The sequence below is a fragment of the Xenopus laevis genome, chromosome 3L, assembly GCF_017654675.1.
Source record: "Xenopus laevis strain J_2021 chromosome 3L, Xenopus_laevis_v10.1, whole genome shotgun sequence".
Taxonomy (NCBI): domain Eukaryota; kingdom Metazoa; phylum Chordata; class Amphibia; order Anura; family Pipidae; genus Xenopus; species Xenopus laevis.
Window position 1 is genome coordinate 10,630,172 of NC_054375.1, and position 15,017 is coordinate 10,645,188.

Below are 15,017 nucleotides of genomic sequence, written 5' to 3' on the forward strand. Positions count from 1 at the left end.
CTGAATGTGATGTATAAATTTGCTTATGTTCAATAAAATTTACCTAAACAAAATAAAAGTTAACTCAAAGGTGAACAACCCCTTTAAGTTAACCTTTAGTATGATATTTTGGTTTCCATTTTTTATTATTCGTGGTTTTTGAGTTATTTAGCTTTTTATTCAGCAGTTCTCCAGTTTGCAGTTTCCAATATCTGGTTGCTAGGGTTCAAATTACCCTAGCAACCATGAATTGACCTGAATAAGAGACTGGAATATGAAAGGCAGAGGCCTAAATAGAAAGATGAGCAATAAAAAGTAGGAATAACAATAATTTGTAGCCTTACTGAGCATTGGTTTTAGATGGAGTCAATGACCCCCATTTGAAATCTGGAAAAAGTCAGAAGAAGGCAAATATTAAAAAAAACTATGAAAAATAAATTACGAAGACCAAAAGTTGCTTAGAATCACCTATTCTATAAAATACTAAAAGTTAACTCAAAGGTCGAACCACAACTTTAGTATGGTGGCCCCCAACCCTGGGGAAGAGTCCTGCGTGGAAACTATTTTTAATACCAAGACCTGTAACCCACACCCACATTTTTACCTACCTGCCCCGCAACTGCCTGATCTGCAAACTGATCCGCGACACGCTGACCACCATAAAGCAGGAAGTGCCGTTGCTGGAAACCAGAAGTGATGTCATCATTAGTGGGCTAGGCAGAAAAAAAAACATTTTTAAACACTTTTAAAGGAATAAAACTTGATAAGATCCACAACTTGACCTGCAAACCCTCGGACCCCCAACCTGCATCTGAAAGTCCTTCCTACATCCTACAGGTTCGCTGTTTTTTTGGGGGGGGGTACCCAACACCCTGCAGGGCTCTACCCTGGGGTACTCAGACTCTTAGGACTGCCCTGCCTGGGAGCACTCGGAAAATGGCACCAATCAGCTCTCCAACACTTGGATGCTCCATCGGGGTAAAAGGCGGATAAATTATAGTCCCTCGTGCCCAGTGTGTTACAGTTGACAAACAAACCCATTTATTGTGGAGGAGAAAACGTGTCTTTGCTGATAGAAGTGAATCCTTGTAGGTCTGCTATATGGACTCCCATTCAATAATCACACGCAATAACATGGAAATAACTATTCTGCCGGGAGATTCTGTGTGTGTGGCAAGGTTGTGTTGCGTTCTTATCTGAGGTTCCCAGACTGTAGAGCTTGACACCCTTGGGGGCAGTGACAGATGAAAGCCTGAAGGGTAGCTAGGGTGAGATTTGGGGAGAAAGCATATTTGTTCTCCTACGTACCCCTGAATGCCAAGTTTGAAGGCCAGTTAGGATAAGATGTTGGGTGTCTTTTTTCCTAGATATCACTGAAAGATCATCTTGAAGGCCAAGTAGGTTAAGCCTTTTGGTGAATGTCTATTTTCTGTCCTACATACCCTGAAAGACAATTATGAAAGCCAGTTAGGGTAAGATTTAAGGTAAGCGTTACTGATCTAGTTACCCCTGAAAAGCCACCTTGAAAGGCCATTTCAGTGAGATTTGGGGTGAAGTTATCTGATGTCCTAGATATTGTACAAACTATGGGGGAAATTCATTAACTGGCGAAAATTCGCCAGCGACGGCTTCATCGCCTTTGCCACACTTCGCCAGGTGCAACTTCACACAGACAACAATAATTCACCAAGATGCGACGTTGCGCTGTTACTACGGCAGGCATAGCGAAGTTGCAGTAGCGTTAGTGCATATGGCGGGAAGTTAAATTTCAATGGACGTATATGTTGCAGCAAATACATTACACTACAGAAGCCCAAGAAGTTGTTATATTGCCCTACACATGAGCCCACAGTATAGTTTATGTGCCATATGTAAGGCCCGGACTGACAATCTGTTGATTCTGGGAAATGCCAGAGGGGCTGCTGTAAGTTGCCATAGACAGTCACTATTTAGTGGGCTGATGGGGGGCTGCTTGGGCCTCTGTGTACTTGGAATGCCAGGGCCTATTGTGAATCTCAGTCCGGACCTGGTAAGGAAATGTAGGGGGAAAGGAGGGTACCAAAAAAAAAAAATGTACAATCTCTTTTAGCCTATCACCCTGTAAAAAGGAAAAGACGCCATTGTTTTTTTTTGGACCAAGTCCTATCTACTCTATTGCATTTCGCCTGGTCTGAGGTGGCGAAGGCAAGTCTGGTGATAGAGTTAACGTTCAGTAAAAACATAAACTCATTGAATTTGCGTAGTAACGCTCTTTCGCCAGAGGGAAAACACACCTGCCGTTAGAGTGTGAAGTTGCGCTAGAGTCCATCTCCTAATTATGCCGGTGCCCATTAGTAAATTGGCGAAGTGCCAAAATGACGTCACGCTGGCGAATTTTCTTCAGCATTAGCCACTTTGCCCTTTAGTTAATTTGCCCCTATGGCTTAATAGCTGATGATTTCTTATATCGTAGATACCTCTGAAAGACCATCATGAAGGCCAATTAGGGGAAAATGTGGGTCAAGTGTCTGTTTGATGTCCTAGATACCCCTGAAACATCATCTTGAAGGCCATCGGGGGCCAGTTAGGGTGAGATTTGGGAAGAATGCCCTGGATACAAAACTCTATGATGGTTCGTTAGGGTGGAATTTGGGGTCTAATATTTGAAACCATGGCTGATAGACATTGATATTTCCTACATCTGGAACTTTGTTATGAACTAAAGAGGGGGGGGGCTGAACAAAAGCAGGACCTCCTACTACAGGATCTATCTTTTTATCTCCCTCTCTCTATCTGTCTGTATCCACCATTCACCAGTCTACTTCTATCTATGCATCTCATATGATCTCTCTCTCAATGTATCTGTCTCAATCTCTCCATATACAATTCATTGATTTCCTTTAAGTTATATAAATAGAATACATTAGAGCAAAGAATAATAAGTTAACAAATATAATTCTAACCCGTCTCTTGCTTGAACGTTCTGTAAACCCAAAGCCTGGCCAGCGGCACCCAAAGTCATTGCTGTGAAGGTGCAATTGTCACGGGGGCCTATCGGCTCTCAGCGAGGGAAGTCCGGACCTAGGAGGAAACTTCTGGTTAAAGTCTAAGATCACGGTACAGAAGGGATCAAGAATAAACGTAGTCAAGATACAGGCAATAGTTCAAAAGGCTGGCGGCAATAATCAAAACAGAAAAATCCAATAATCAGCAATCACAGGAAAATAGAAACAGCCAGGAATGAAGTAGCCACATCCTACAATCGGGCATTGAACCCGTGACCTTGGTGTCCTTGTATTTTAAATTTTGGCACCAGACACATCATCACGCATCTGCACACCGGCGTCCAGGGTCGACTGGGGGGCCTTGGGCCCACTGGGACCTCTGTCCAGGGCCCCCTCTGGCCCCCCTACTGTGAGGTGCCGATCGGGCCACACACATGAATGAGCACACAGCGCACATGCGCGAACAGCGGGCGCATGCGCAGACGGCGCCGAAAGAAAACTTTTTTTTTAGAATTCCTATATCAGAAGAGGGGTCTGGCCCTGCGGGGGCCCATGAGGGTCGGTGGCCCACCGGGTTTTTTCCCGGTTTCCCGCCGGGCCAGTATGACACTGCCGGCGTCACTAGGCTGATGTCCACGTGGTGGCTATGGGTGTCGTCATCTTGGAAGCGGCGCTGTAGAGGAACGGTGAGCCCTGACAGCAATGCCCTCTCAGTGGGAGGCCATAAGTACCCACTTCTCTCTCTCTCGGCAGCCCTATCTCTAACCCCCTTTTGCTCTCACCTGATTGTTTTCCATTAAGGGCGACAAATTTTTATTTGTGGGATTGCTCTTCATGCTGCATTAGCTTAAGGGGGTCGAGTACTCTCCCCTCAAGCCTTACTCTCCCCTCATACAATACTCTTCCATCATACAATACTCTCCCCTCATACAGTACTCTCCGTTCATTCAGTATTCTCCCCTCATCTGTACTCTTCCTTCATACATTACTCTCCCCTCAACGCGTCGGGCAGGGTTGACAGGTCTAATTATAAACCACCAGCAACCCTGGCGTTGGCATTTGAATTCTCGGATCACAAGGTAAACAAACAATATCCTACACTTTAATACACAGTACTCTCCCCTCGTACTGCACTCTCCCCTCATCTATACTCTTCCCTCATACAATACTGTCCCCTCATACAGTACTCTTTCCTCATAAAGTACTCTCCCCTCGTACTGCACTCTCCCCTCATACAGTACTTTCCCCTTATACAGTACTCTTCCATCATACATTACTCTTCCCTCAATGCAGGGTTGCCAGGTCTAATTTTAAACTACCAGCCTGGCAACCTTGACGTTGACATTTGAATTCTCGCATACATGGTAAACACACAATACCGAACACTTTATTATAAAGAATAGGTGGGATACATAAACTACTTGAGCGCCTAGTCTACAACCGACTAACCTCATTCCTCTCTGACAATAACCTGCTTTACCCCCTACAATCTGGTTTTAAGCCACAACACTCCACTGAAACTGCACTGACTCGACTAACTAATGACCTTTTAACCGCTAAAGCCAACAATCATTTCTCACTACTAATACTACTTGATCTCTCAGCTGCATCTGACACTGTAGATCACCCTCTCCTCCTCCAGTCCCTCCATTCGTTTGGCCTTCGTGACACAGCCCTGTCCTTGTTCTCTTCTTACTTTACTAATCGTTACTTCAGTGTCTCCTACAACGAAGTAGCATCTTCTCCCCTACCTCTTTCTGTTGGGGTTCCTCAAGGCTCTGTCCAGGGACAATTACTATTCTCCCTCTATACTTCCTCCCTCGGCAAATTAATCAACTCGAATGGTTTCCACTACCACCTCTATGCTGATGATACTCAGATCTATCTCTCATCTCCTGATCTCAACCCAGAACTCCTAACTCGCATCTCTTCCTGCCTATCTCTACCTGGATGTCACAACGCTGCCTTAAATTAAACCTCTCTAAAACTGAAATGGTTCTCTTTCCTCCAACTAACACCAGTAACATCCTGAAGGATCCATCATAGCTAACAATTCCACTATCACTATGTCTCCCCAGGCCTTGGGGTTATCCTAGATTCTGCCCTGTCATTCACTCCTCATATCCAGTCACTTATTAAATCATGTCCAAACATAAAAACATATCCAAAATATGATCATTCATCACCCAAGATGCTGCCAAAATTCTTGTTCACTCTCTCGTCATATCACGTCTAGACTACGGTAACTCTTTTAATTGGCCTTCACCTCCAGAGACTGTCACCTCTCCAGTCCATAATGAACACTGCTGCGAGGCTCATACACCTCAGCAACCGCTCCTCCTCTGCCTCGCCTTCTGTCAATCCCTGCACTGGCATCCGCTACCTTTCAGAATCAAATTCAAATTAATGACCCTGACTTCAAAGCACTTCATAACTCTGCCCCACCCTACATCTCTCAACTCATTTCTATATACTCACCCAACCACTTACTACTATCCTCTACTGACCTGCTACTCAACTCTTCTCTCATTACCTCCTCACACACTTGCATTCAAGACTTTGCAAGGGCTGCACCCCTCCTCTGGAATTCTCTCCCACGGTCTGTCCGACTTTCTCCCAACTTTTCTGCTTTGAAGAAATCTCTTAAAACGCACTTCTTTCGAGAAGACCACCCTCACTCTGCTTAACTACCAAATGCAACACCACATACAGTACCACATTTCTCACCCACTTAATTCGATCTAGCCCACTTCCACACCTTGTGTATTACTCCCTCCCTTTAGAGTGTATGCTCTTATGCATAGGGCCTTCCTCACCTTTTGTACCTGTATTGATTGTGATTTATGTAACTCCATATGTTCTATGTATATAATTCATGTGATTTAGTTGTATAATCACATTTACTTTACAGTGCTACACAATATGTTGGCGCTATATAAATACATGTTAATAATAATAAAATAATAATAATACAGCAGAAACATGGGAGTTAGTCAGGAATGGGACAACCCCGTTACCTGAAGCCCCAATGCTCCTTCTGATGATGTCAGTTGAAAATCGATAGTGATGTCAGAGTGTTGGAAATGCAGGTTACAGACTAACGTTTCGGCCCAACGAGGCCTTTCTCAAAGTGCTAACATAGTATTAAAACGAGCCTTATATCTATGTACTGGCGGGAAAAACAGCAGTCACAACTATGACGTGAGAACTAAGCGACTGCCTATTAAATACAACACATTAAGTACATAAATAGTGTAAACCATGTCATTAAGATGTATGCATCAGTCAGTCTGTTGTGTTATCACCTTACACACTTCAGCATACTCACATACTTGATTATCAATAAAAGGGCTAAAAACAAACCATTAAGTAACACTATGTAGCCTCCCTGTCCATGTCCCAGCTCCTACTCAATTCCCTATATACACCCCAATAAAACTATTGATGCTTCTATCAGCAGCTATTAAGCTCCATCACTGCACTCTTAAGTTATATACCTTATGGCATCTAATTATCTACATCCCATGCTGTTGTTGAACTACACATCCCAGGCTGTTATTAAACAACACTTTTAATATATAAGCTAAAGTTGGTATTTAAACTTACTGTGAGGCTGGTTTACACTATTTATGTACTTAATGTGATGTATTCAATAGGCAGTCGCTTAGTTCTCACGTCATAGTTGTGACTGCTGTTTTTCCCGCCAGTACATAGATATAAGGCTCGTTTTAATACTATGTTAGCACTTTGAGAAAGGCCTCGTTGGGCCCAAACGTTAGTCTGTAACCTGCATTAAAGCTATCTATAATCGTTTACTCCCTGAGAGTGTGGTTCTTTTTTAGAAGATTATATATATATATATATATATATATATATATATATATATATATATATATATATATATATATATATATATATATGAAATTCAGCACCTAATCTGTTATCTAAGAGCGATTATATCGCAAAGTAGAAAACCTCTAATGAAAAGAAACACGATTGCTTTACAACACGAGATGTAGTAACAATTTGTACCTTATGAACTTGCAACTTGTGAACTTTATGATACATTTAACTAATATGAAGTCGTGTAGTGATGTGCGGGTCGGGTTTTTCTCCGCGCCCGCCTGAGCCTGACTTCTAACTTCCCTTTATAGACCCAACCCGCTGATGATGTCACAAAAGGGTGGGGTGAGCAGGCGCAGGGGATATAAAGCCAGAAGCCGGCAGTTGAAGTTGAGGATCGGGGTCGGTGGGGTGCGGGGTCGGCCTGAACCGGGTCCAGCAGGTATTGGGCCGGCACGCATATCACTACTATGAAGTCTAGATTGTTTTCTAACCATTTTTTCAATGTATTGATAATTGCCATGTTAATTGATAGAATAGAAAATAGAATAGAAAATACCGCTCTGACTCACCGCTAGCCTTCTTTGCAATACAGGCGGCCCATGGATCTGTCTCTGGGTGCTGGATTCTCTTGGCGTCCCACACCTCACTGAATAGGAAGAAGAAAAGACAATGTTTCTGCTCACCGGAGTGCTTTAAAATAAAAAAATCTTTATTGTTCCATAATAACGGACATGCTAATGATTAAGGCCGTCTGTGCCCGAAACGCGTCAAGCTAGACGTGCTGTGTGCCCATTACTATGGATCAATAAAGATTTTGGATTTTAAAGCACTCTGGTGTGCGGAAACTTTGCCTATGTTAATTGATATGACAAGTTCCTTGGGAGGGGTTTTCTCTTGGGTATAAGACACATGGTGGTATAATGGATACTGAGGTCTCTGAGAAGTACGTTGTTGCGAAATGCGTTAGACCTTGGATGCTGATTTTTAACCAAAAAAAATAATAAAGATGGATGTTTTTTTTAAACCGATGCTGAATTGAGCGATCCTTAACCTTCGGAGTGCGCTGCAACACTTTTTTTTTTCCAACACTTGGTGAAATTGTTTCCCTTAGCGACAGACTTGGGGCAGCAGCCCCCGAGTCAGACCACAAATCGGCTAAGCCAATCCATATATTTTACCTGTAAATGAGTGTCGGGGTGGCCTGTGTGCGGGGGATTAACTTGAAATCATAAGTGTAGGGCTCGGGCCAAGAGCACCAGGGCCACGTGGATTGAACGGTGAGCGACTATAGAACCCAAAGGCCTAATTATAGTTGGATTGGTGGGAGTTTAATAGACAAAGAGGATATAGCCGCTACGGGTGCTGGATATATGTATATATATAATTTGTGTGCTATGAACAACAGCAGCAGCACTGATTGGAACCCTGGCTGATGAATGAATGGATCCAACAGACTCAATAGGCCACACATACAAAGCAATACTCAGTGTACTTAATAGGCTGTGTATGTACTGCACATCTAATTAGAAATAAATGCCATATAAACCTCACTCATCAAAAGGGGACACTTCCCCTTTAAGAGTAGGGAACAGAGGTGACTTCACCCAGGCGTTGTGACAGTTGGTTCAGTCCGTTGGTTGGCCCTGTGGTGAGAGGTAAGTGGACTTTCCCTCTGGGAGATTTATTGCCAAAAAACTTTATTTTAGTGCAAAAAGAGGCAGGAATTTGGGCAATGTTTTTCCCCCGGACTAGTGGGTGTTGCACCTCTCACTGATTTTAGTGAATTTAGAGAATTTTTCCCTAAAATGTGCTTGGGAGGAGCCTTTAATCTTAGTGCTGGTTGGGAGACACAGACCAGGATTTGGCAGTTATACAGGACTGTCAGCAAATATTCACATTTATTAATGAAGGGAACATTTGGGGACCCCTGTACCTCACCATAAGCTGCTTAATTTGTGTTCCCAGTACTGACAGGCTCCTTAGAGATTTGCCCCTCTGCCCCCTGGTATCTGCCCCCAGCCCTGCTCTTATGTACCAACATTGTAGCTAAATACATGTTCCCTTTATCCAAGTCTGGAACTAGGGGTGGGAAGCAGAGGCACGTGCCATGGGGACAGTAGGGGGTGATAGTAAATGAGCGGGAGGGACATACAGCAGGTCCCATAGAAGAGAGGTGACTTTACCCATAGGGATTTGACAGTTGGTTTTGTCCGTTGGTTGGCTCTGGGTTAAGTGTATATTCTCTCCAAGACATTTTTTTGCCAAATATCCCTTAAATTAGTGAAAAATTAGATAGTTGGTGCCCCCCAGTCTGTAACTAGGGGTGGAAAGCAGAGGCACGAGCCATGAGGACAGTAGGGGGTGATAGTAAATGAGTGGGAGGAACAGCAGGTTCCACAGAAGAGAGGTGACTTTACCAATAGGGATTTGACAGTTGGTTTAGTCCGTTGGTTGGCTCTGGGTTAAGTGTATATTCTCTCTGGGGTTATTTGACAAATAACATTTACAACAATAAAAAAAAAAGGGACCAGGACCTGACAAAGCTCAAGTTTAGGGGACAATAGATCTCTGTCTTCCTCTGTATTATATAGGAAATATTAAGCGCTAAATTCATTAACTTGCCTTTTTATTCTCTTTTCTATACAGATTGCTACAGAGCTTTTCCTGCTTTTTTGGACTGATTTTGCTGCTACACCTGCCTGATAACACCTGGGTTTATTTTTGGCTTCTCCATTGTTCAGTCACATCCATCTTCATCTGAACAGTGTAAGAGAGAGCCAGGGGTTCCTTAGGGAGACCCCCTTGGGGTGCCCCGGCCTTGGGCCGCCCCCTATTTTTTTTTAACATCAGAGAATCTTCTTGAAGAGGTAAATCTTGCAAATTCAACTGATTCAGCACATGATTTCTTCTTCAGCAAATCTGCCCTAAATTCACTTGAGGGGGGTCCCACGTGGCTTTGTGCATATGAGCCCATACGGTTACTGTATATGGGATTTATAAGAAGCCAATCCATCGCTATCAGCAGCATTAATAATACAAATAGGGGAATATACAGAAGGAAATAATTGCCTTTAAGTTTACTTTTAGTATGTTATACGATGGCTAACTCTTAGCAACTTTTCAATTGGTTATCAATTGTTTTTTTTATAGCTGCTGAATAAAAAGCTAAATAACTAAAAAATTACACAAATTATAAAAAATGAAACCCAAGTGCAAATTGTCTCAGAATATCACTCTCTATCATACCAAACGTTTATTTAAAGGTGAACAAACCCTGTAACCGTGACTTCATTTTGCCTGATTGTGTCCATTTGTCCCTTTAGGTTTTCGACGATGGAGGAGATAACGATCAAGACATCTCTCCTGGTAATGCCTCAGTGTAAAATAAATCCTCTCTCATCTGAACTGCTGTTTCCCTTTCACTCTTCTATATAAGCTCTCCTTAAGCAGCTGTCTGTCTGTCTGCACTGCTTCCTTTTATACATACAGGTGGGAGCTGCCATACCATTTGCCTCTGTGCGGGTAGAACTGACATCCAGGAAAAACAACCACTACGTTTATTTCCTTTTTCAGTATAAATCTCCTTATTCCTGGAATGTTTGCCCCATAGAAACCCCAAACCCTTTTCTGTCTCTATTCTCCTCAGATTCCAGACTGACTGTGAGCAGCATTTAGAGCCATTTAGTATTCTGTCCCTAATGCTCTTTCCTTTCACTTACAGACGCTGTACGTCGTCCTGGAGGACTTCAGGGAGGAAGACACCGACTTTAAGGCCCTTGCCTCTTATTACGGTAAAATCCTATTTTATTTATCAGTTCCTACGTTTTATTACATGTGAATTCCTTTCCCCCTTTAGCTCAGTATTTAACATAAATGTGTTTTTCCCACAGAACATCACTACCGGGTCCACTTCGCAAGAACGTCGTCCTGTAAGTAAAACATAAATGCTCTTATTACATGTTGGGAATCATTTGCTATTGCCCCAGGGGTAAGTGCAAGGGCAATAAGGCTGGAAAATGTTTTTATTAATGCTCAGTGATATTTTTCTTTTTCAGAGAGGACTTTATTCTTCGATATTTCAGCGACCCGAGGACGACGCACAGAGACAACATTTACGAGTACTGGGTGATGATCGATTATCTGGTATGTAATGCAGAACAGATGTCTAGATAAATAGAGAATAAATGATATTAGATTGCCAGCTCTTGTGTAACACTGCAACTTTTTTTATGTTACAGGAAGTGCTCGAGAGGGAGTGTATCGCCCTCTACAGTGAAGGAGTTGCTGCCTCCTGTAAGTGTCACTATTATTATTATTATAGGAGAGGTTATTATTCACTGTGTGTCTCTATAATAATTCTATTATTAACATTGACTCTCTCCTTCCACAGGAAGCATCATCAGAACACTGGAGATGGGGGCAGCATTTCGAGTATCTGCGGCTGCAGAATGTAAGTTCCCCCATCACATGGGAATCCCACACCCTCACTGCCCTCAGCGTATAAAGGTACTATTAGCAGCACATATACAGACATAATCATAACTGTCTCCTTTCTTTCCCCTTTGCTCCTATCCTTGTGCCTCCCCTGCACCCGCAGACTATCCAATGGCACCTTCACCAGCTTGCCATGACGCTCTGGGAGAGGGAGCAGAAGCTGCAGGAGGCTGCTGGGTATGTATTTTGCACTAAATACTTTCAATTACACTTACTGCCACTTTACAAAAATTGAAATAAAGAAATTTATTTCCCTCCAAACCTAGTGAGGAACAAAAGGCAAGTCCTGCAGCTGAGGGAGAGGAGGAAGGAGCTCCTAGAGCTGGAGGAAGAAGAAGCAAGGAGAAGAGGAGAGCAGAGGGAGAAACAAGCTCCTGCTGAGAGAGAAGAGGGAGCTCCTGCAAGCCCTGCAGCGGAGGAGAGAGAGAGAAGAGGGAGCTCCTGGAAACAAAGCTCCTGCTGCGGAGGAGAGAGAGAGGAGCTCCTGGAGAAAGAGCTCCTCAGAGAGAAGAGGGAGCCCCTGGAAACAAAGCTCCTGGAAGGAGGAAGAGAGAGAGGGAGAGGCTCCTGCGGAGGAGGAGAAGAAGAGGAAGCAGCTCAAGAACAAGCTCCTGAGGTGGAAGTGACCATCGAAGATCCTTCGGTGGTAGAAAGGCCGACCCTCCGAAAACGGGTCAAGAAGGCCATAATGAAGAGGCTCCGCAGGATTTGGGTAATGTATCAATTTACTGACAATAACCCTTCTTCTAGAGATACCTCATGTTGTCCAATGCAGCTCCACTTTACTTCCTGCTCTTCTGAGCATTTCCAATCAGAACAATAGAAAGGAAGTCATACACCCTGTCTGTTGAGCCCGCAGGCTGATCACTTTGAGGGCGCACCCCATAGACCAATGTTTGGCTGCCTTTAGGGTGTAAGAGGTTGCTGACAGGGATCTAAGTCTGCAGATAAAGTGTTGATTGTATAGTAGGCCAATAACAGGGGAGGCAGGTAACTCTTACAGGGCTGCTGGACATCTGGCTTAGATATCCACCTTTGGAAATGGGTTGCCACTGGGTAATGGACTGGCACCAGCTGATCAAAGAGTATAAAAGAATAAATGGCACAGGCTCAGACTGAGATTCATAAGAGGCCCTGGCATTCCATGTGTAGAGAGACCCAAACAGTCCCCAAAGGCCCAACAAATAGTGCGCTCTTAAAGCAACACTGAGCCTTTAATATCATAAAGAAACAAGTGGTTGTCGTTATTCCTTATCTAACATTTTCTAAATCTTTTCTTTCAGCAATTCCACCCAAAAGACTCACTCTGCGCCGCCTGAACCCACCACGACGGCCCTGAATCTTTCCCTCCAACCATACCTTCCGAAAGCGTATGTATGTGTGTGCTGTCTGTATTTACAGAGGAGAGTAAGGGGGTTGGTACAGGAGGGAGAGTAGGGGGTTGGTGTACAGGAGGGAGAGTAGGGGTTGTGTAAGAGGAGAGGTAGGGGTGTGAAGCAGAGGGAGATGGGGCATGTATAAGAGGAGAGTTGGGGTTATGTACAGGAAGGAGAGAGGGGGTTGGTACAGAGGGAGAGTAGGGTTATTTTAGAGGAGAGTGGGGGGTTGTGTACAAGGAAAGGGAGAGTGGGAAGATGTGTACAAAGAAGAGTGGGGGTATGTACTAGGAGGGAAGAGTGGTGGTTGTGTAAAGGAGGAGAGTGGGAGTTCGTGTAAATGGGAGGAGAGTGGGGTTGTGTACAGGAGAGACAAGTAGGAGTTGTGGTATATGGAGGGATTAGGGGTTGTGTATAAAGGAGGAGATTAGGGGTGTGTATAGGAGGGAGAGTTGGGGGTTATGTACAGGAGAACAGTAGAGAGGTTGTGTATACGACGGAGATAGGGGGTTCGATAATAAGGAGGGAGAGTTGGGGGTATGGTACAGAGGGAGAGTAGGGGTATGTACTGGAGGAGAGTGGGTTATGTATACGACGAGGAGGGAGAGTGGGGGTGTGTACAGGAGGGAGAGTGGGGTTGTGTATAGGAGGAGAGTTGGGGTATGTACAGGAGGGGAGATAGGGGGTATGTACTGGAGGAGAGTGGGGTTATGTAAGGAGGGAGAGTGGGGGTTGTGACAGAGGGAGATTGGGGGGTTGTGTACAGTGAGGAAGAGAGTGGGGTGTGACAAGAAGGGAGTGGGGGGTTAATGTACAGGAGGGAAGTGGGGTGTGAAACAGGAAGGGAAGAGTGGGGGTTGTGTACAGGAGGAAGAGTGGGTGGTTGTGTACAGGAAGGGAGAGTAGGGTTGTGTACAGGAAAAAGAGTGGGGGTTAATGTCACAAGAGGGAGATAGGGGGGTTGTGTACAGAGGAGAGAAGGGGTATTGTACAAGGAGAGTGGGGGGTTTTGTGAAAGAGGGAGAGTGGGGCGGTGTTACAGAGATGCAGTAGGAGGTTGTGTATAGGAGGGAGATTAGGGGGTTGTGTATAGAGAGGGAGGTTGGGGGTATAAGGAAGGGAGAGTAGGGGGTGATTGTAACAGGAGGGAGAGTACGGGGTTAATGTACTGGAGGGAGAGTGGGGGTAATGTATAGGAGGGGAGAGTGGCGGGTTATGTAAGGAGGAGAGAGGGGTTTGTGACAGAGGGAAGAGTGGGGGTTATGTATAACAGGAGGGAGAGGTGGGGTTATGTACAGAGGAGAGAGGGGTTGTGTACAGAGGGAGAGAGGGGTTGAGTATCAGGAGGAAGGAAGGGGTTGTGTATGAGGAGAGTAGGGGGTTTTGTTACAGCAGGGAAGTAAGGGGTTTGAGTATAGATGGAGAGTAGGGGTTGAAGTATAGGAGGGAGAGTAGGGGTTGAGTATAGAAGAAGGTGAGGGGGGGTTAATAAGGTGAGGTGAATAGAGGTGGGGTTATAGGTAGGGGGCGGGGGGGTCTAACCATATCCAGGTGTAGAACCGACTGGCGTTCTAGGAGTCAGGAGGGAATTTTTACCTTCAGTGCAGAGTGGACCCCATAGCACCTCCTAGGGTTTCCCCTTCCTCTGGATCATCCACTGTTAGGGAGCCCAAAAAAAATTGCCTATGAATGTAATAAATCCTGTTGCTCACCACCAGGTTTCCCCATAAATATGGTCCTCTGTGTTTTCCTTTTCATCCCTATGGTGAATAGAGGGAAGGGGCTCGCTGTGCCTCGTTTAATCAAAATGACTGACGTTGTGTGAGGTAAAAACTGGGTGTGGGCTGAACAGGGGTTTTACGTTGAAGAAGGGAATAGGTTAATATCGCTGCCAGTTAATTGATTAATATGTACATGACGGGGCTGAAAGACATAGGGACACATCGGATCTCTAATGATTGGAGGGAACTAAATATTGCTTTACTCCATAGGCCACAAAATGTAGACAGCATTTCCATTCAAGTCCGCAAGCCCCTTCTTAACACTGGAGATTCCCATCCACTTCCCACCCAGCCTATTGTAGCTATACCAGACATTTAAGTATATGAAGAGCTTTTAATTGCCAAATGGACTAGCTGGATTTGTTTTTGGTACCACTTTCTACTCCAGGTTATCAGACATCCTCTTGGGGGGGGTCCTGCTAAGCGATTGAGTAAAAAAATTGGTGCCCGGGGCCCTAAAGTTAAAAAACGATTGGTGGCCTGGGGCCCTAAGAGTTAAAACATTGGCTCCTGGGGCCTTTAGAGTTAAAAAAACATTGTGTCCTGGGGCCTTAAAG

At 44.4% G+C, this 15,017-nt stretch overlaps 1 protein-coding gene and 1 long non-coding RNA gene across 5 annotated transcripts in view; one reads left to right on the forward strand and one right to left on the reverse strand.

The window, feature by feature from the left end:
• LOC121393056 overlaps positions 1 to 15,017 on the forward strand; it is a 1,743,327-nt gene that overhangs the window by 1,177,804 nt on the left and 550,506 nt on the right. The window lies entirely within an intron of this gene.
• On the reverse strand, positions 410 to 8,246 carry LOC121401033. Of its 2 annotated transcripts, none has more exons than XR_005966054.1 (4): positions 7,379 to 8,246; positions 2,922 to 3,039; positions 1,288 to 1,422; positions 410 to 659 (listed from the first exon to the last, which is right to left on the reverse strand). It is a non-coding gene; the product is annotated as an uncharacterized LOC121401033 (long non-coding RNA). The 2 variants fall into 2 exon arrangements; XR_005966055.1 differs by having other exon boundaries at positions 653 to 692.